We start from the raw sequence: 22,653 nt of genomic DNA, 5'->3' as shown, positions 1-22,653 counted from the left end.
ATCAGGATACAATTTTCGGCACTCACTGACTACTTGAAGTACAGATTGTTTTTGTTCCTCATCTTTAGTTAAAAGGTTATTAAAATCCGTTATTAATTTGACTCCTCTTTCTGTCATGTCATTTACGACTTTAAGTGATTGCACTTTTTTAAAGCCTTCTTTAAAATGCGGGTTTTCGGGCCAAAGATTTGGAGGTTCTTTGAGAAAACTTGTGTCTATTTTCAATCGGCTGAAAAAGATCAATGTTTCTTTGTTCACAATATTTTTTAACCCTGCTGTGACAAATTGTTCATCTTCATGTGTCTGTAGCTTTGGATTTACTTTTCTGTTGGTTTCCGTTTCACTGGTTTTCAAAATTATGTTGGCCGTTTCTAATTTTTCGCCATCTCGTAAAGTTAGGTCAAAGAACGCCAGACCTGCCAGCTCTGAACTCAAATACCATAAATGGTTTGAGAATTTAGCAAAAGCCTTCTCTAAAATATATTTGTCTATCTTGCGGTATTCAATGCGATTACGCAAAAGATCAAGATCTTGTTTAGGAGCCAGATAAGCTCTTGGGGCATTAAACCAAGCAAAAGTTTTTTCTTGTTGAATGTAAGTCTGATTTTGAAACTACAAAGTCAATTGGTTTTTTCCCTAGTGCTTCTATTGTAGCTATAATTATGCGAGAAGCATTTCTATCAGATGCCTTACATTGGTCCAATAACATAGAAAGTTTCATTGTTAATAGCTCTTTCACCCCACGACTATACCTCATACTTTTGATACCCGAGGGCCCAGAGATAGAGAAACATCCATTCTATCCCAATCCGCAGAATAAAACAGTTAAAAAAAAGTTTAATTTTAAATCGAGTTTGCACTTCAGCTCTTTTTGCGGTAAGTACTGAAAATTTAAATTGATGACAATATTTTTCTTTTTCAGTAAAACTAAACAAATTTAGCATCTGAATTATGTGCAACAACACTACCTTTAATTTAATATATAAAAAGTGAAAATAACCCGATCTGTTTGGGAGCTAGAGCTAATTTTCTTGAAAAACAGTGAAAAAACAGAGATTTTTGATACTTTGAGCGAGTGTCGGCACCATTTAGAGTTATCCAATCGAGCTGAAATTTTGGCTATCTAAAAATCTGCAAAGGCGGAACATTTTATGGGGTTCCCCCGAAAAAAATTCGACAAAAAATTTTTTCTATGGGAGTTGCGGTCACTCTAGTATACACTTTTTAATTTCAGTCACTCATACCTAAATCTCCACTCTCAACATATATGTTGTGTAATATGCAAGCCGCGAATATGGTTTTTACAGATGTTGTAGTTTTGAGTTCCAGTGCCTTATGGAAAATATTTCTCCACCTGGTGGTGCTCTCTACACCTGCGTGAATCGCCGTCCATAATAGCCCGCACATCCTCCGAAGTTACTCGGAGTCGGCAGTATTCCAAACGCTGTAAATATATATATATTTTTAGTTTAAATTTACATTCATAGGAAATAAAACTATACTTCTTTAATTTCTCTTCTTCGACTAGGCAAATAATCATGCCCTATCAAATATTGATATTGTAATAAAAACACCAACATCAATGGCACAAAAATTTCCAAAATATCATCCATTTTAATTAACAAAATAAAACAAAAATTCGGTTTTTATCAATTTGAAATTTATTGATTTTCAATAATTTTATGTAAACAAACAAAACGTCAAAACTTAACCCTCGTAAAAAATTTAATTCAATTCACACACCCAATTGCCCATTAAACTTTTGATAGCTGAAAATTTTTTATTCACCTCAATAGTGTCAAAAATTTTCAAGCCTTAAGGCTTTGCCACACCGGAGGGTACGCGGTAGCGGTACGGGTAGCGGCAACGATATTTGTATTAAAAAAATTCCACACCCGAACGTTGATGTGTCAGTTTGGAATTTTTTTCATACAAGTACCCGTATCGTTACCCGTACCTCTACCGCGTACCCTCCGGTGTGGCTAAGCCTTTACAGCCCTATTCTGCTGTTCACGTGAATCTCAGATCCGATACACACATTCGATTCACTTCAACTCTACCTTGCCATTCTGCTATCCATCGGGTAAACTGCATTATCATCCCTCTATTTGACGTCCACGTGAACTTCAACTTAAAAAAAATGGCGACGAAGTGAATTGAAAGGAAAAAAAAATGTTTGTTTGTGTTTATTTGCATAGAAAAAATAAAAACAACCGATTACATGTCAAGAAATAATTAAACATTTATGAAAAGTGGCATTTTGCTTAATTTTAACGATGGTGAATTAATTTTTACAACCAAAAGTGACAGATTCGCAACATTTTGTACGCGGATTGCAAATGTATGGAGAAAGTTCATTCACGTGAATAGTGGAATATTGAACAACATTACCGATATTACCGACGAGAGTCTGGATTCCCCCCGATGAAAAACAGAATGGCAATTGGTGAATACCTAGAGATTATTTCCCCCGTTGGAAAGCAGAATAGGGCTGTTAATTAATTTAAATGTTTTCGTTGCACAAACAGTCCGCTGGAGTCGTCTTTTGTATATTTTGGTGCTTATTTTGGAATAAAAATACATACAAAAACGAGAAAAACAAACAAAAAATAGCTGTCAAATTTGCGTCTTCCTAAAAATACTACATGTAGAAGCGCGCGACGCACCGAAACAAAAATCAAAGAGGAATTCGAAGATAATTTCTGCGCCTTACGTCTTCGTGAAGAAGCAGACAAAGTTAGTTTCGAGAAGCAAAGACGAGAACCTTCGAAGTTCGAAGACATTCTCGAATTTCGAAATTCAGGTATAAAAGTGCAGTGTGGATACCGACCGGATACAGATTCAGATTCTTTCCCAGCAAACGCCGAACTACAGAAAAAACCGGTGAAATATGTACGTAAAAGAAGTACTTCCTTTCCACTGAAAAAAGATAGGAGCTCGGGAAAAAACTCAGTTATATACTTTCTGTATATAAGAATACGTGAAGCAGCTATCTCTTTCTTGCATGCAAGATGAAAAAATTTCCCCTCCATGAAAAGTACAGACAAATGTACTTCAAAAGTACATCAGCGAAGAACATCTGGAAGTGCTTCTGATGTACATTTGCCAGTACTTTTTTAGCTACAGAATAATTACTGAAACTTCGAATCTGGAAGTACGTAATTATGTGGTGAAATTTGTACGTAAAAGAAGTAGTTTGTTCCTAGTGAATCTAAACCTGTTGAAATTACACATGAAATTACAAATAAACTTTGAAGTTAAAACTTTGGTTAGAGATTTAGATTTATTCAGTATAATTATATAATATCAAAACATACGTCTTGTGTGACACTTTACTTCAGACGACTATGAGAAATGTTGGCGTTGAATTTCTCTAAAATCCTATATCTATCCACACAACTGTTGAGGGGAACAAAATGCATGCCTCGCAGTCTGTTTGTAATACGAACGTGCACGTGCACATCTTGATTGTCACTCGAACGGACTGCATCCAATACTGTGGCGAGCAAGGAGTCTCTGACGTCATTTTTATACTCGATATAGAATTGTTGAATGTTGTTTTTTTTTAGGATTAGAGCGAACACATCAACAAGTGGTCGGAGGGTGCAGACCTGAGAAAAAAAATAATACCATCAGCTTCACAAAGCGCAGAAGGGAATCTTATTAACTTACACTACAAGTCTGTGGAATGTAGATCACACTCATGTATTGAAGTCTCTATTAAACATAAGATTCATTTCACTCGTTCTGGATGGCGTGGAGGAACCTTTTGAACTGTAAACTCATTGATGTCTGGAATTGATCTCCACTAGAAGACAGAAAAATCAACAACTATATAATTTATCAATTTTAAAATAAACATACTGTAATGTTTTATTCCGGGTTCACAATAAAACTTATTTAATTTCCACTTATATTTCCGTTCAAATAAGAACACACTTTATTTCAACTCAATTTACTTTTATTATTCGCTCAAACAAACACACTTTTAAATCACTTTATTTACTACTAACAATTCGCAACACTTTATTTCACTTTGTACTGTACTCTTTCACTTTCAAGATTAAACTGTCTCCGGTCGGTGTCTACGCTGCCCTTTTATACCGGAATTTCATGATTCGAGAATGTCTTCGAAGGTTCTCGTCTTTGCTTCTCGAAACTTCCCTTTCAGGAGAGGCGCTTCATATTTCCAGTCTAGTGGGATATTTTGGGATGTGTTCAGAGGGTAGTTTCTTAATTACTAAAGGTCCGTTCACATTTCTACCTTTGCAGTAGTAGGTAGTGTGTTCAGACTTTTATCTTAAAAGTAATTCAGTAATTCATCGTTACATTGCCCCCTCTTAGGATTGTTCGTCCCGAACAACTCCATTGCTTCTTTCACCATTATAACGATGTAAACGGTCACAATGAACTACCTTTAGTTTGCCTCTTACCCCTCTTACCCTTCTTTGTATACGGTAAACCACGTCCTTAATTCTGGTTATTACTGTGTAAGGGCCTTCCCAGTTTTGTTGTAGCCTCGGTGATAGTCCCTTTTGTCGTTGGGGACTGTAAAACCACACAAGTTCTCCTTCTTGAAACCCTGTTGCTGTCGCTCGTGCGTCATATCTTGTTTTCATCCTGTCACTAGACGCTTTTATATTTGTCCTTGTCCGTTGGTGAATGTCAGCCAGTGTTCCTTTCAGGTTATCTACGTACTCATCCATTCGATGTGGCTCGTTTGGAACACTTCCAAATTTTATCTCACTTGGCAGGCGTATTGTTGAGCCAAATAGGACTTCCGATGGTGTATGTCCAGTAGAACTATGTGTTGCACTTCTTTAAGCCATCAAGAATAATGGAATATGTCGGTCCCAGTCTCGTTGGTTATCATTGACTACTTTTGACAGGTGTTCCTTAAGTGTCCTGTTAAATCGCTCAACCATCCCATCAGATTGTGGATGAAGCGGTGTTTTTCGCGTCTTCTTGATGCCAAGGAGTGAGCAAACCTCTTGAAAGATCTTAGATTCGAAGTTCCTTCCTTGGTCGGAATGAAGTTCCATGGGTACTCCGAACCTGCTCACCCAATGAAAGACAATCTTATCCACAACTGTTTTGGTTTCCTGGTTTGGAATGGCAAATGCCTCAGGCCATTTGTTGAAGTAGTCCATCACTACAAGAATGAATCGATTTCCGTTGTTGGTTTCGGGAAAAGGACCTGCTACGTCTATTGCAATTCTCTCAAAAGGTGCACCCACACTGTACTGCTGCATCTTGCTTTGGATTTTTCTAGCTGGTCCTTTGCTAGCCGCACAAGTATCACATTTTCGGCACCACTTTTCAACGTCTATTCTCATACGTAACCAGTAGAATTGCTGTCGTAGCTTTTCCAGCGTCTTGTTGATGCCTAAATGGCCTCCAGAAGTTCCACCGTGCATCTCTCGGAGAACATCATTTACCTTTGACTGAGGTAAGACTAGCTGTATTACATAGGTTTTACCATCTGCGGATTCCCACTTACGCCTGAGTAGCCCTTCTTGCATATGAAGTGAGTCCCATTGTGCCCAATATGCTTTTAGAGTGGGGCTTCGGTCGGAGATGTCGGCCCATTCTGGTTTCTCTTGATGTTCCTTCCATGCAAGGATGGGTTCGATGTCCGAATCTTCCTGTTGGGCCATTCTGAGTTCTTCATTACTCCAGCCGCAAATGGGATCAGCTCTCGTTCTTCTAACAGCGACAACTTCCTTTTCTTCTAGTCGTGTGCAATGCTTGCAGTCTTGCTTGCACGGGCGCCGAGATAATGCGTCTGCATTTGAATGCAGCTTTTCTCTTCGATGTTGAATCTGACATTGATACGTCTGAAGTATCTCGATCCATCTTGCTACTTGACCCTCTGGATTTTTGAAGTTCAAAAGCCAATTTAGTGCACCATGATCTGTGCGAAGAAGGAACTTCTGTCCATAGATGTACTTATGGAAGTGCTTTGTTGCCAATACTAGAGCTAGAAGTTCCCTTCTAGTCACGCAATAGTTTCTTTCTTGTTTCGAGAGTACCTTGCTGAAATAGGCAACGACCTTTTCTTCTCCGTCATGAACTTGCGATAAAACAGCACCAACTCCAACATTACTTGCATCTGCGTCAATGATGAATTGTTTGCCTGGAGTCGGATAGGCCAGCACAGGAGCTTCACATAACCGCAGCTTTAGTTCCTGAAAGCTTTTCTCACACTCACCTGACCATTTAAAGGGTTTACCCTTCTCCGTAAGTTGGTGCAAGCTTTTGGCGATTCTCGCAAAATCCTTCACAAATCGTCGATAGTACGTTGCCAGACCGAGGAAACTCCGAAGTTGATGCTTGTCCTGAGGGGTTGGCCAGTTCTTCACAGTGTCAACTTTTTCAGGATCAGTCTTCACTCCTTGGGATGAGATGATATGCTCCAAATATTTAACCTCGGTCTTGAAAAGTGCACATTTCTTTGGATTCAACTTAAGAAGTGCTTCTCGTAGCCTCTGGAATACAGCCTTTAGGTTTTCACAATGGTCATCAAATGTTTTTCCGTAAACGATGACATCATCCAAATAGACTAGGCAAGATTTCCAGGTTAATCCATTCAAAACGCACTCCATCAAGCGCTCAAAAGTAGCTGGGGCATTACATAGCCCAAACGGCATGACACTAAACTGCCACAGACCATTTCCTGTGGAGAAAGCCGTCTTTTCCCGATGTTCTGGATGGATTTCTACCTGCCAGTAGCCACTCTTCAAGTCCAAAGTCGAAAACCATTGCGCTCCTTCCATTGCATCTAGAGTATCGCTGATTCTTGGCAGTGGGTAGCTGTCTTTCTTCGTCACATCATTCAGCCTGCGGTAGTCGACACAAAATCGAGTGCTTCCATCTTTCTTTTTGACGAGAACTACCGGTGATGCCCAAGGGCTTTTGGAATTTTCGATCAGCCCATCTTTCTTCATTGTCGATATCATTTCTTCAACTTCACCTTGTTTGGCCAAGGGGAGACGTCTTGCCTAGCATCTCCTGTATCGATTCGATGCTGCACGAGTTGTGTTCGGCCGTACTGCCCGCTGGGTGAAGAGAAGATATCAGCATATTCGTGAAGAAGCCTTCCCGCAACATTAAGCAGATGTCGACTCAAGTTGTCTGATTTGAGAATTTGTTTCTTTAGTTTCTCCGAGTTCATAGTTATCTGTGTATCCACCTCGTTGATCTTAGTTATTGCGGCCACAGATTCACATTGCCCAACAACTTCTCCTTTCTTAAGCTTGATTGGGTACGGTTTGATGTTAAGTATCCGTACGGGTACCATGTTGTTCTTTGGTGCCACAAGAGTCTTCCCGATGATGATGTTTTCGGAACTTTGCTCAACTTCTGGTTCAACCATGAGGTATCGATGGCTTCCAAAGTTCCCCTTTAACTTAGTCCACACAAAATTCTGAAGAAGGAGGCAGGCACATGTCTTCTTTGATGACAGTTCTAATTGTTATCGAATTTTCGCTGCCATAGACCATTGGAATCTCTACATTTCTGTATTTCAGGACTTGATTACCAATATCCAAAATGATTCCATGGTCCTTCATAAAGTCGATTCCAATGATGCACTCGTCACATATATCTGCCACCAAAAATACATGTGAAAACTTTAGTTCTGCTATACGGACCTCAAGACGAACTTCTCCGTACACTCTTGCTGCTTCTCCTGTGGCGGTCTTCAGACGGTAGCTGTTGGTGTTATGTAGCCATGTCATCTTCACCAAGTCTCTTCGTACAATAGAGGCAGTGGCACCGGTGTCAATTCGTCGCCTCAATAAAATATTGTCGTATGTGCAAAATTGAGGTTTTGAGATTTGAATGCAGTTTTGCTAATTGATTTTTTCTCCTTCGTTCTGTGAAATCCGTTTTTCGATATCTGTATCCGTTTCCGAGATAATCGCTATGCATTTTGTAGTATGTGTAGGCTTACAAACATTTTCAGTAGCTTTTTGTCGTAAATGCACATAAAACGTGCACATACGACAAAAATTATCACATACTACAATTTTTTCATACAAATCAGTGTTTTTCTTCGTTCGGTAAATTACTGTCGTATGTGCTGTTTTTGCAACACATACAACAATATTTTACTGGAATTTCAGTAAACGTTTGTCGTTTGTCCCATAAGGAAAAACACTGACGAGTGTAATTTCAGTTGCAATCAAGATGTCGAGCAGGTCGGACGAGTCGACCTGCGCCAAATTTATCCGAGGAGCTTTATGCTCTATTTTAAGCATACAAAATGCATAAAATAGTGGTTTTATGATTTCATTAATTTAGCATACGTAAAGAAATATTGGATGATGAATTCCTTGATGCCGATCTTTTAGGTTCCCCCAATGTTTCGAATCCAGTGGCAATGAAAACTTGGCCCTACGAAATTTGTATGAAGCTTTTATCGTGCTATCTTAAAACTGTAATAAATGAATAGTAATGCCGACTTTTCACGAGTCGATTTTAGCCGCACGATATGTCGGTGGACTAGGATTTTTCTATGGGGACTGTCACTTTAGTCGCCTGCGACTTACGTTCACACGGGTCGAAAAGCTTCGCGGCACGTGAAAAGTCCCCATAACTTAATTTTAGTAAACTGTGATCTCATTAATTCTAAAATTGCTTTAAAAATAATGTACCTATTATTTATTATTTCTATTTATGTGATTTTTGATATTTGATATTTCTCACTTCCAAATTAAAAAAGTTCTATCATTTTATAGGTGAACTGCTTCTAAACCAATTGTTTAATAGTTAGATGTAGGTATGTTATTTTACCATTGATGTTTTTGTGAAAATTGAGTTTTGCTAGACTCGGGTTATTACCAAGAGCCAATGTGATTTTAAAAAGTTAATAAATTAACGTTAGTTATTTGTTTTTTTTTTCGCATTGAATTCGACTTCTATTTGTCGTATGTCGTAAACAAGTGTCGAATAAAACTTTGCTTATTTTTGTCGTATGTGTCATCAATTTGTCGTATGTGTTTGGCTAACAAATAGTTTCTGTGAAAACGTTACATACGACATCGGCATATTGGAGAAAATTGACTATTATTTGTTTCTGGATTGGAATATTGAAATAATTCTAACATAATTCAATAGACAAATATTTTCTGTCTATGTCGTGATATTTTTAAAAAAATTCATTGTACAGTTTTCCCAAAAGCAGCCGAATGTAACATACGAAATTATTTTATTGAGGCGACGAATTGTAGCCACGTGTTGGTTGTTGTTTATGGTTGCCTCTACTGTCAGACTTTTGTTGTCTCGTTTAGTCTGTGAGACTTGAATTGTGGTTCTGGGGCCATCGATACCAGAAACCAGCTTCTGCCCCTCGAAGTTGGTTCTTACTCGTTTCCCCGAGTGGGAATCAAGCTGAGCATGAGTGTTGGTTGTGTCGCTTACCTGTTGTTGGGCAATATTCCTGTTTCCACAGTGTTCGCAAGCAGTTCTTCTTGGTGGCTATCTGCACTGCCGCTGGAGATGTCGAGTCTTGTTACAGTTCCAGCATCGAGCAGCTCCGTCTCGTTGGTTTCTTTGGAATGCGAGTTGTTGACAAGAGCATTCCTCCACTGCAACTTCTCTTACCCGATGAATGCCTTGAGAAGCCTGTTCTGCTGCTTCCATAGTGAGTGCAAAGGCTAATGCTTCAGGAAAGGAACGTTTTCCAGCTGTTCGAATTGCTCGCTGAAGATTTATATCAGATACAGCACGAACAAAGGCTTCTGTCGCAAACTGATTGATAATGTCGTCTCCTGCTGTCGGATATGCCAGATGAGCTAACTTTTCAATATCTGCTTGGAGTTGTTGCAGAGTTTCTCCTCTTTTCTGGACTCTTGTATTGAGTTGGACGCAGAAGACCTCCTGCATATGGCCATCTCCAAAGCGTTTTTTAATGACCTGGACAAGAGCGTTAAAGTTACCATTCTTTTCTGGTGGTAAGGTTTGTAACAACTCAGCAGCAGGACCTCTAAGAGCAAGAGTCACCGCTATACATTTGTCTTCGTCATCCCAGCCATTTGTTTTGGCAGCTGCCTCAAACTGTTTCTTGTAGATCGACCAAGAACTTTGTCCATCAAATCCCACTAGACTGGAAGTATGAAGCGCCCCTCCTGGAAAGGATGTTTCGAGAAGCAAAGACGAGAATCTTCGAAGATATTCTCGAATCTCGAAATTCCGGTATAAAAGGGCAGCGTAGACACCGACCGGATACAGTTTAATCTTGAAAGTGAAAGAGTACAGTACAAAGTGAAATAAAGTGTTGCGAATTGTTAGTAGTAAATAAAGTGATTTAAAAGTGTGTTTGTTTGAGCGAATAATAAAAGTAAATTGAGTTGAAATAAAGTGTGTTCTTATTTGAACGGAAATATAAGTGGAAATTAAATAAGTTTTATTGTGAACCCAGAATAAAGCATTACATTGGTGTCAGAAAAGTGGAATAAAACTTATTTATTTGTGCGAATCAGATAATTTCGCGAATAAAATCAAAAGTGCGCGTGTGTTTTAACAATAAACAAAGTGTAAAACATTTTGAAATAAGTAAAAGTGCTCGCGTTTTGAAAAGTTAAAATGGGTAAAACACTAAATCAGTTAAGTTTGACTGAGCTGAAGGCGGAATTAACTAAGCGAGGTCTTCCTACTGCTGGATCGAAAAATGATCTCATTATTCGTCTACAGGATTATTTAACCCAGAAAAACGAAGATTTGGATACATTTCAATTCGAAGTTGAAATGATAGAAGAACGAGTAAGTACTAGTTCCGATAATGTCATCCATGATGGCTGTTCTACTTGCAAAATTTGAAGAACAGAAAGATCAAATTGAGACACAACGCAAAGAGCAAAAGAATGAACAGAAGAATCTTCTCGAAAAATTGGAAACCCAAAAGAACCTTCTAGATGAACAGAAAAACCTCATCGAAGGTAAGCTTGATGCTATCGAGAACAAGTTCTTTGCTCTTGATGCTTCCATCAAAGGTGTTGAAAAACAATATCAAGAAAAGTTCGAGAAAGTTGAAGAAAAACTCGAGAAAGTAGAAATAAAATTCGATGACAAATTGAAAGGAATGGAAGTTAAAATGCAAAGTTTTACCGAAGAACTTGACAAGGTTCGAAAAATTAAGGTGCGAGAAAGTTCTGGTGAGTATTTAAAGAAGAAAGAAATGCATCCACCAACCTTTGATGGACAAAGTTCTTGGTCGATCTACAGCTGCCACAACAAATGGCTGGGATGACGAAGACAAATGTATAGCGCTGACTCTTGCTCTTGGAGGTCCTGCTGCTGAGTTGTTACAAACTATACCACCAGAAAAGAATGGTAACTTTAACGCTCTTGTCCAGGTTATTGAAAAACGCTTTGGAGATAGCCATATGCAAGAGGTCTTCCGCGTCCAACTCAATACAAGAGTCCAAAAAAGAGGAGAAACTCTGCAACAACTCCAAGCTGATATTGAAAGGTTAGCTCATCTGGCATATCCGACAGCAGGAGACGACATTATCAATCAGTTTGCGACAGAAGCCTTTGTTCGTGCTGTATCTGACATAAATCTTCAGCGAGCTATACGAACAGCTGGAAAACGTTCCCTTCCTGAAGCATTAGCATTCGCACTAACTATGGAAGCAGCAGAACAGGCTTCTCAAGAGAAGTTGCAGTGGAGGAATGCTCTTGTCAAAAACTCGCATTCCAATGAAACCAACGAGACGGAGCTGCTCGATGCTGGAACTGTAACAAGACAGGACATCTCCAGGGGCAGTGCAGATTGCCACCAAGAAGAACTGCTTGCGAACACTGTGGAAACAGGAATATTGCCCAACAACAGGTAAGCGACACAACCAACATTCGTGCTCAGCTTGATTCCCACTCAAAGAAACGAGTAAAAACCAACTTCGAGGGGCAGAAGCTGGTTTCTGGTATCGATGGCCCCAGAACCACAATTCAAGTCTCACAGACTAAACGAGACAACAAAAGTCTGACAGTGGAGGCGACCATAAACAACAAACAACACGTGGCTACAATTTATTGACACCGGTGCCACCGCCTCTATTGTACGAAGAGACTTGGTGAAGATGACATGGCTACATAACACCAACAGCTACCGTCTGAAGACCGCCACAGGAGAAGCAGCAAGGGTGTACGGTGAAGTTCGTCCTACGATCCGTATGGCAGAACTAGAGTTTTCGAATGTGTTTTTGGTGGCAGATATATGTGACGAGTGCATCATTGGAATCGACTTTATGAAGGACCATGGAATCATTTTGGATATAGGTATTCAAGTCCTGAAATACAGAAATGTAGAGATTCCAATGGTCTATGGCAGCGAAAACTCGACAACAATTAGAACTGTCATCAAAGAAGACATGTGCCTGCCTCCTTCTTCAGAAGTTTTTGTGTGGACCAAGTTAAAGGGGAACTTTGAAAGCCATCGATACCTCATGGTTGAGCCAGAAGTTGAGCAAAGTTCCGAAAACATCATCATCGGGAAGACTCTTGTGGCACCAAGGAACAACATGGTACCCGTACGGATACTTAACATCAAACCGTACCCAGTAAAGCTTAAGAATGGAGAAGTTGTTGGGCAATGCGAATCTGTGTCCGCAATAACTAAGATCAACGAGGCGGACACACAGATGACTATGAACTCGGAGAAACTAAAGAAACAAATTCTCAAATCAGACAACTTGAGTCAACATCAGCTTAATGTTGCGGGAAGGCTTCTTCATGAATATGCTGATATCTTCTCTTCACCCAGCGGGCAGTACGGCCGAACACAACTCGTGCAGCATCGAATCGATACAGGAGATGCTAGGCAAGACGTGGCCAAACAAGGTGAAGTTGAAGAAATGATATCGACAATGAAGAAAGATGGGCTGATCGAAAATTCCAAAAGCCCTTGGGCATCACCGGTAGTTCTCGTCAAAAAGAAAGATGGAAGCACTCGATTTTGTGTCGACTACCGCAGGCTGAATGATGTGACGAAGAAAGACAGCTACCCACTGCCAAGAATCAGCGATACTCTAGATGCAATGGAAGGAGCGCAATGGTTTTCGACTTTGGACTTGAAGAGTGGCTACTGGCAGGTAGAAATCCATCCAGAACATCGGGAAAAGACGGCTTTCTCCACAGGAAATGGTCTGTGGCAGTTTAGTGTCATGCCGTTTGGGCTATGTAATGCCCCAGCTACTTTTGAGCGCTTGATGGAGTGCGTTTTGAATGGATTAACCTGGAAATCTTGCCTAGTCTATTTGGATGATGTCATCGTTTACGGAAAAACATTTGATGACCATTGTGAAAACCTAAAGGCTGTATTCCAGAGGCTACGAGAAGCACTTCTTAAGTTGAATCCAAAGAAATGTGCACTTTTCAAGACCGAGGTTAAATATTTGGAGCATATCATCTCATCCCAAGGAGTGAAGACTGATCCTGAAAAAGTTGACACTGTGAAGAACTGGCCAACCCCTCAGGACAAGCATCAACTTCGGAGTTTCCTCGGTCTGGCAACGTACTATCGACGATTTGTGAAGGATTTTGCGAGAATCGCCAAAAGCTTGCACCAACTTACGGAGAAGGGTAAACCCTTTAAATGGTCAGGCGAGTGTGAGAAAAGCTTTCAGGAACTGAAGCTGCGGTTATGTGAAGCTCCTGTGCTGGCCTATCCGACTCCAGGCAAACAATTCATCATTGACGCAGATGCAAGTAATGTTGGAGTTGGTGCTGTTTTATCGCAAGTTCATGACGGAGAAGAAAAGGTCGTTGCCTATTTCAGCAAGGTACTCTCGAAACAAGAAAGAAACTATTGCGTGACTAGAAGGGAACTTCTAGCTCTAGTATTGGCAACAAAGCACATCCATAAGTACATCTATGGACAGAAGTTCCTTCTTCGCACAGATCATGGTGCACTAAATTGGCTTTTGAACTTCAAAAATCCAGAGGGTCAAGTAGCAAGATGGATCGAGATACTTCAGACGTATCAATGTCAGATTCAACATCGAAGAGAAAAGCTGCATTCAAATGCAGACGCATTATCTCGGCGCCCGTGCAAGCAAGACTGCAAGCATTGCACACGACTAGAAGAAAAGGAAGTTGTCGCTGTTAGAAGAACGAGAGCTGATCCCATTTGCGGCTGGAGTAATGAAGAACTCAGAATGGCCCAACAGGAAGATTCGGACATCGAACCCATCCTTGCATGGAAGGAACATCAAGAGAAACCAGAATGGGCCGACATCTCCGACCGAAGCCCCACTCTAAAAGCATATTGGGCACAATGGGACTCACTTCATATGCAAGAAGGGCTACTCAGGCGTAAGTGGGAATCCGCAGATGGTAAAACCTATGTAATACAGCTAGTCTTACCTCAGTCAAAGGTAAATGATGTTCTCCGAGAGATGCACGGTGGAACTTCTGGAGGCCATTTAGGCATCAACAAGACGCTGGAAAAGCTACGACAGCAATTCTACTGGTTACGTATGAGAGAAGACGTTGAAAAGTGGTGCCGAAAATGTGATACTTGTGCCGCTAGCAAAGGACCAGCTAGAAAAATCCAAAGCAAGATGCAGCAGTACAATGTGGGTGCACCTTTTGAGAGAATTGCAATAGACGTAGCAGGTCCTTTTCCCGAAACCAACAACGGAAATCGATACATTCTTGTAGTGATGGACTACTTCAGCAAATGGCCTGAGGCATTTGCCATTCCAAACCAGGAAACCAAAACAGTTGTGGACAAGATTGTCTTTCATTGGGTGAGCAGGTTCGGAGTACCCATGGAACTTCATTCCGACCAAGGAAGGAACTTCGAATCTAAGATTTTTCAAGAGGTTTGCTCACTCCTTGGCATCAAGAAGACGCGAACAACACCGCTTCATCCACAATCTGATGGGATGGTTGAGCGATTTAACAGGACACTTAAGGAACACCTGTCAAAAGTAGTCAATGATAATCAACGAGACTGGGACCGACATATTCCATTATTCTTGACGGCATTTCATTCTTGATGACATCGGAAGTCCTATTTGGCTCAACAATACGCCTGCCAAGTGAGATGAAATTTGGAAGTGTTCCAAACGAGCCACATGAAATGGATGAGTACGTAGATAACCTGAAAGGAACACTGGCTGACATTCACCAACGGACAAGGACAAATATAAAAGCGTCTAGTGACAGGATGAAAACAAGATATGACGCACGAGCGACAGCAACAGGGTTTCAAGAAGGAAAACTTGTGTGGTTTTATAATCCCCACCGACAAAAGGGACTATCACCGAAGCTACAACAAAACTGGGAAGGCCCTTACACAGTAATAACCAGAATTAACGACGTGGTTTACCGTATACAAAGAGGGGTAAGAGGCAAACTAAAGGTAGTTCATTGTGACCCTTTACATCTGTAGTAGCTTCGGATGAAAAGAAACTACTTCTTTGAATTCTAAAATAGAACTGATTTAATTTTATTTTTTAAGCACTATTTATATCAAAAAGTTTGTTTACATTCGATAAACAAACTTTGCACAGAATAGGTGATTAATATAAAATTTGTTCTTAAAGTAAAAATGATGATTTTAAAACTAAGTGGAAAATACAAAATTATGAATTTCATGAATCGCCACAGTACTCGCCCTCTAGTGACAACGATATCTGTCTGGAATATGGACACGTCTACCGCTTTTTGTAGTCTGAGTGGTTGGCATCTGAGGTGGAGTAGGTGTTAGATTTCTTTCTTGGATTTGGTGTTGATCATTTAAAAGAAATACTGGTTTTAGGCGATCAATGGAGATGTTTTTCTGATGTCCTTTGATTGCTAGTGTGAAGTATTTGCTTGTTTTTGATTTCACTAGTATGGGCCATCATAGGGTTGTTGTAGTGGGTTTTTTACTGCATCGTTACGAACATGAATGTTGAAGGTTCTTATCGATGAAAATTTTGGTTGAACCATGACGTTCAGGTTGAATAGGCTTAATATTTTGCATATTATCTCGAAATTTGTTGAGAAAATCATGGCTTGATGAAGAGTCAGTTGGAATAAACATATCGCCTGGGAGTCTCAATGTTGTTCCATAGACAAGTTCAGCTAAAGTTGCTTTAAAGTCTTCTTGAAGGGATGATCTTAGGCCGAGCAGAACAATTGGGAGTTTGGCAACCCAATCTTCTGTTTCATGGCATTTGATTGCTGCCTTCAGAGTCCGGTGGAATCGTTCTATCATTCCATTTGCCTGGGGATGATAAGGCGATGAACGGTGTCTGTTGATGCCCAGATGTCTTCCTTGGTCCGTCACGATTTCTTTAGGGATTCCAAACCTGGAAATCCATCCAGAAAGAACTGCTGTTGCCACTGTTTCGGCGGTGATGTCTGGTATAGGAATAACTTCTGGCCATCTTGTGAAACGAGCAATACAGGTTAGGGCATACGAGTTTCCGGCTGAGTATGGTAAAAGTCCAATAAGATCAAGATGAACATGATAAATCTTTCTTCGGGAGGTGAAAAATTTGAAATTGGAGATCGGATATGATGTTGAATCTTGCTTTTTTGGCAGCTTAGGCACGTTTGAGACCATTTGCGACAATCTTTCTTCAAGTCAGGCCATATGTATCGTTCTTTTATCATCTGGGTAGTTTTTTTAACACTGGGATGTGACATGTTGTGAATTGTAGTGAAAACTTGACGTCGTAGATCTGATGGAATGTATGGTCGTGCTTTGCCTGTTGAAATATCACAAAAGATATGGTGATTTGTATCTGGTAGAGTGATTTGCTTCAACTGTTGAGACGGAGAAGTAGAGTTGAGGAGGTTCTTGAGTTCTTCATCGTTTTGTTGTTTATAAGTCACATCGTTGTAATCGATTGAGGATGGTGAAAAAATGGCGTTAAGTCTTGATAAAGCATCAGCGACTACGTTGTCTTTGCCGCTGATGTGAACTATATCAGTTGTAAACTGTCCGATGAAGTCCAAATGTCTGAGTTGACGAGGGCTTAATTTCTCTGGCTTTTGTTGAAAAGCGAAAGTAAGAGGTTTGTGGTCAGTGTAGAGAACGAACTTTCTTCCTTCCACAATATGCTGGAAATGCTTGATTGCCATGTAAGCACTTAGCAGCTCTCGGTCAGAGGCACTATATTTGCTTTGTGTAGGTGAAAACTTTTTTGAAAAGAAGCCAAGAGGTTGCCAATGGTTAGAGACAAGCTGTTGAACAACTGCACCTGCAGCAGTATCGGATGCATCTGTCATGATTGACAATGGAGCGTCAGTATCTGGATGTGCCAGGAGAGTTGAGTTGGCTAGAGCTTCTTTACAGGCTTGGAAAGCATTTTCTAGTTTATCATTTTTCTTGTTGCCACATGGATATGCATGAAGTGGAGCTTGGATTTGAGCAGCATTTGGAATAAAACGTCTGTAGAAGTTAAGCATGCCCAAAAATCTTCGTAGCTCTTGGACTGTTGATGGTTTCTTGTATGACATGATTGTTTCAACTTTGGATGGCAATGGTTTGACGCCTTCTTCAGTGACAAGATAACCCAAGAAGCTTACGGATGATGACTGGAAAGTGCATTTGGAAGGATTGATGGTAAGACCAAATTCTCGAAAACGTTGGAAAAGCTGTTTGAGATGATTTAGGTGCTCTTCAGATGAATTTGATGCGATTAGGAAGTCATCAATGTAAGGAAAACAGAAACCAAGGCCTTTGGTCACTTCATGAACGAATCGTTGAAAAGTTTGTGCAGCGTTGCACAGACCAAAAGTCATCACCATGAACTCGAACAGTCCAAAAGGAGTGATGATAGCTGTTTTTGGGATATCTTCTGGTTCCACAGGGATCTGATGGTAGGCACGAGTCAGATCTATGACGCTGAAGACTTTCTTACCCTTCAGATGATGAGTAAAATCTCCAATGGGAGGCATGGGATAGCGATCTGAGATGGTTATCGCATTGAGTCTTCTATAATCGCCACATGGACGCCAGTCACCATTTTTTTTCTTCACCATGTGAAGAGGACTCGCCCAGCTGCTCTTTGATGGTCGACAAATCCCTTGGTTGATCATGAACTCAAATTCTTGTTTGATGTCTTTAGCTGTTCTGCAGATAGACGCCTTGCTTTTGAAAACACAGGAGGTCCTTTTGTTTGGATGTGGTGTGTCACATTGTGCTTGGTTTTAGCCAACAGATTCGTCTTGGTGATGTCTTGAAATTCATTCAATAAATCGTAAATGAATGAGGACGGATTTATTGTTTGGATGTTTGCGGCACTTGAAGATGTTGTTGCGCCAAGGCCATGTGTTTGAAGACTTGTTTTTTGATCAATTAGTTTCTTATTTTTGACATCAACTAATAGATCGAAAAAGGAGAGGAAGTCGGAACCAATGATTGGCTCGGTGACTTGGGCAATGATGAAAGGCCAGGTGAAGTTTCTTCGAAGACCAAGGTTGAGGGACATCAAACGCTCTCCATAAGTTGGAATTTCAGTGCCATTTGCTGCATAGAGAACACGGTTCGATTGATTGTTCCGCTTTTCTATGCTTGATGGTGGAATGACGGAAATTGTGGCTCCAGTGTCAATGAGAAAACATTTATTTGAAGATTTCTCATTGACATTAAGGCGACTTATGGTGTCTGCGGGCTGGCTAGTCGCTGATTGCTGTCCGAAAATTAGTTTCCCGTCTGAAACTGGCAAGGTTCTTGGCACTTTCTTGCTTGTTTGCCAAATCGACGGTGGTAGTAGCACATTTTTTGATTTCTTGACTTTGATTTATTCCGGATAAAATTTTTGGAACGTGAAGAGCTTCGGCTTCTGGATACTTTAACTTGCTCAATATCCTTTTGAAGAGAAGCAATCTGATTTTTTAACTCAGAAATTTCAGAAAGATTGGAGGGCTTTGAGACAGAAGCAACATCTGAATTGGAATAAACGTCAGAAATTTTATCTGCCATTTCTGCCAGAGTATTGAGTTCTTGGTTGGCACTACACGACAGGATGGACTGGGTGGTGTTCGGGAGCTGCTTCATCCATAAGGTTCTGAGGATGTCTTCAGAAATAGTGGATGACGCAAGCTCTCTCATCTTAGAAAGCAGCTGAGTTGGTCGTCTTCCATCGAGAGTAATGCCACTGAGAAGGGTCTGGAGTCTTTTCTGCTCAGATCTCGAACATCTAGAACTTCGGTCAGGACATCTGCTTCAAGGTTTCCAACAAGAGTGAAATACTTTGTGACATCAGATGTGATTGCGCACTGGTGTGGAACTGGGCTTCAAGCTGGAGGAACCACAGGTCAGGGCTCCACTTCCAGAATGGTGGCACTTTGATGGAAACTCTGCCAATAACCTCTTCTTGGACCTTGTCTATGGTGTCAGGCATTGTGTTGGTGTCAACTGTCGTATGGGTTAATGATGGCACCTTACCGTTGGTCGGGGGATACCTTCTTAACTGTGTGTGAATGTTTTGTGTGTGGCACCTTACCGTGGGTCGAGGGATACCTTGTAAATTGAGTGTGGTACCTTACCGTTGGTCGGGGGATACCTATTAGAGTGTTTACTCGGGGTCACCAATGTAGTAGCTTCGGATGAAAAGAAACTACTTCTTTGAATTCTAAAATAGAACTGATTTAATTTTATTTTTTAAGCACTATTTATATCAAAAAGTTTGTTTACATTCGATACACAAACTTTGCACAGAATCGGTGATTAATATAAAATTTGTTCTTTAAGTAAAAGTGATGATTTTAAAACTAAGTGGAAAATACAAAATTATGAATTTCATGAATAGCCACACATCGTTTTAATGGTGAAAGAAGCAATGGAGTTGTTCGGGACGAACAATCCTATGAGGGGGGCAATGTAACAATGAATTACTGAACTACTTTTAAGATAAAAGTCTGAACACACTACCTACTACTGCAAAGGTAGAAATGTGAACGGTCCTTTAGTAATTAAGAAAGTACCCGCTGAACACATCCCAAAATATCCCACTAGACTGGAAGTATGAAGCGCCCCTCCTGGAAAGAATGTTTCGAGAAGCAAAGACGAGAACCTTCGAAGATATTCTCGAATCTCGAAATTCCGGTATAAAAGCGCAGCGTGGACACCGACCGGATACAGTTTAATCTTGAAAGTGAAAGAGTACAGTACAGAGTGAAATAAAGTGTTGCGAATTGTTAGTAGTAAATAAAGTGATTTAAAAGTGTGTTTGTTTTTTTCTACTGCTGGATCGAAAAATGATCTCATTACTCGTCTACAGGATTATTTAACTCAGAAAAACGAAGATTTGAATACATTTCAATTCGAAGTTGAAATGATAGAAGAACGAGTAAGTACTAGTTCCGATATGTCATCCATGATGGCTGTTCTCCTTGCAAAATTTGAAGAACAGAAAGAACAAATTGAGACACAACGCAAGGAACAGAGAGAACAATTAGAAAAACAACAGAGTAGTGTTCTCGAAAAAATTGAGGCACAACGTACCGAGCAAAAGACTGAACAACAGAATCTTCTCGAAAAATTGGAAACCCAAAAGAACCTTCTAGATGAACAGAAAAACATCATCGAAAGTGAGCTTGATGCTATCGAGAACAAGTTCGTTGCTCTTGATGCTTCCATCAAAGGTGTTGAAAAACAATCTCAAGAAAAGTTCGAGAAAGTTGAAGAAAAACTCGAGAAAGTAGAAATAAAATTCGATGACAAATTGAAAGGAATGGAAGTTAAAATGCAAAGTTTTACCGAAGAACTTGACAAGGTTCGAAAAATTAAGGTGCGAGAAAGTTCTGGTGAGTATTTAAAGAAGAAAGAAATGCATCCACCAACCTTTGATAGACAAAGTTCTTGGTCGATCTACAAGAAACAGTTTGAGGCAGCTGCCACAATTAATGGCTGGGATGACGAAGACAAATGTATAGCGCTGACTCTTGCTCTTAGAGGTCCTGTTGCTGAGTTGTTACAAACTATACCACCAGAAAAGAATGGTAACTTTAACGCTCTTGTCCAGGTTATTGAAAAACGCTTTGGAGATAGCCATATGCAGGAGGTCTTCCGCGTCCAACTCAATACAAGAGTCCAGAAAAGAGGAGAAACTCTGCAACAACTCCAAGCTGATATTGAAAGGTTAGCTCATCTGGCATATCCGACATCAGGAGACGACATTATCAATCAGTTTGCGACAGAAGCCTTTGTTCGTGCTGTTTCTGACATAAATCTTCAGCGAGCGATACGAACAGCTTGAAAACGTTCCCTTCCTGAAGCATTAGCGTTCGCACTAACTATGGAAGCAGCAGAACAGGCTTCTCAAGGCGTTCATCGGGTAAGAGAAGTTGCAGTGGAGGAATGCTCTTGTCAAAAACTCGCATTCCAAAGAAACCAGCGAAACGGAGCTGCTCGATGCTGGAACTGTAACAAGACAGGACATCTCCAGCGGCAGTGCAGATTGCCACCAAGAAGAATTGCTTGCGAACACTGTGGAAACAGGAATATTGCCCAACAACAGGTAAGCGATACAACCAACATTCATGCTCAGCTTGATTCCCACTCGGGGAAACGAGTAAGAACCAACTTCGAGGGGCAGAAGCTGGTTTCTGGTATCGATGGCCCCAGAACCACAATTCAAGTCTCACAGACTAAACGACAACAAAAGTCTGACAGTGGAGTCGACCATAAACAACAAACAACACGTGGCTACAATTGACATTACAAGCGATACTCGCAAAACTGTTCAAAATAAAATGGCGGCCAAAGTCATCCCGATATTTTTGTGGAAAATGGGGGGTTTTGCTTCTTTACTAGTGTACGTTCATATTTTGAGTTCGAATTGCAGTTGCGAATTATTTCTCAGACCTCCATACCAGTGGCGTAGATAGGGGGGGGATCAGGGGGATATATCCCCCCTCATTGGGATCGATAACCCATTATTACATAATCAGTCATGAACTAATAAGTTAAAGAAACGCACTGCGAAATTTAGTTTCTAAGTTCCTTATTGAATTAAGTCTAGTTAAAAAACGCTATGGATTTCGAGTTCTTGACTAGCTTAAAGGTTTTAAGTATTTTTTTTTTTTTATAATTAACGCGCACTAAAGGGAGTTAAATACCCTTAATATGTTAAACACAGTGCGAGCTTCAAATGGTTTACCAACTCTCGTTGCGATTAAGTCGTGAGTTTTAAAGAGTGAATTTAGACTTGGTCCAAGCTATGGATATCACCAAAGATTTAAGCGATCAATTTAAAACCCAACGGGCAGAAGACGACTCACTTTCGAAAGTGTTTGAAGATGGGAAAAAATAGCTGAAGTCGTTGACATTGGCGATAACTTACTTACTTCCTTAGGGTGACCAGCGCCTTAAGGCGGCTACAATCCGCTGTGGATTTGGGCCTCAACCATCAAGCTTCGCCAGCTAGCTCTACATTGGCGATAAACATAAGATAATAGTTGAGCGACAAAAGAATCGTTCGAACCTTTTGGTTCAAAGTACAGATAAGAATATTTTCGTGAAACTGTTTTCAATCCCTTTCTCGATTCCTATGTAATGGGCCTTGGAGAAAAATGTACAAACCATGAAAACATACATATATACTAGAAGGGTTTTCGGTTCTTTCCAAGAATTCTTCGTCAACAAATAGACAAAGCAGCTAAAAAATTTAATGAAACTGTTGGATTTACCAAACATTTGGCTGC

This window comes from Episyrphus balteatus, chromosome 1 (genome assembly GCF_945859705.1).
Source record: "Episyrphus balteatus chromosome 1, idEpiBalt1.1, whole genome shotgun sequence".
NCBI classification, from domain to species: domain Eukaryota; kingdom Metazoa; phylum Arthropoda; class Insecta; order Diptera; family Syrphidae; genus Episyrphus; species Episyrphus balteatus.
Note: the sequence above shows the minus strand (reverse complement) of the source record.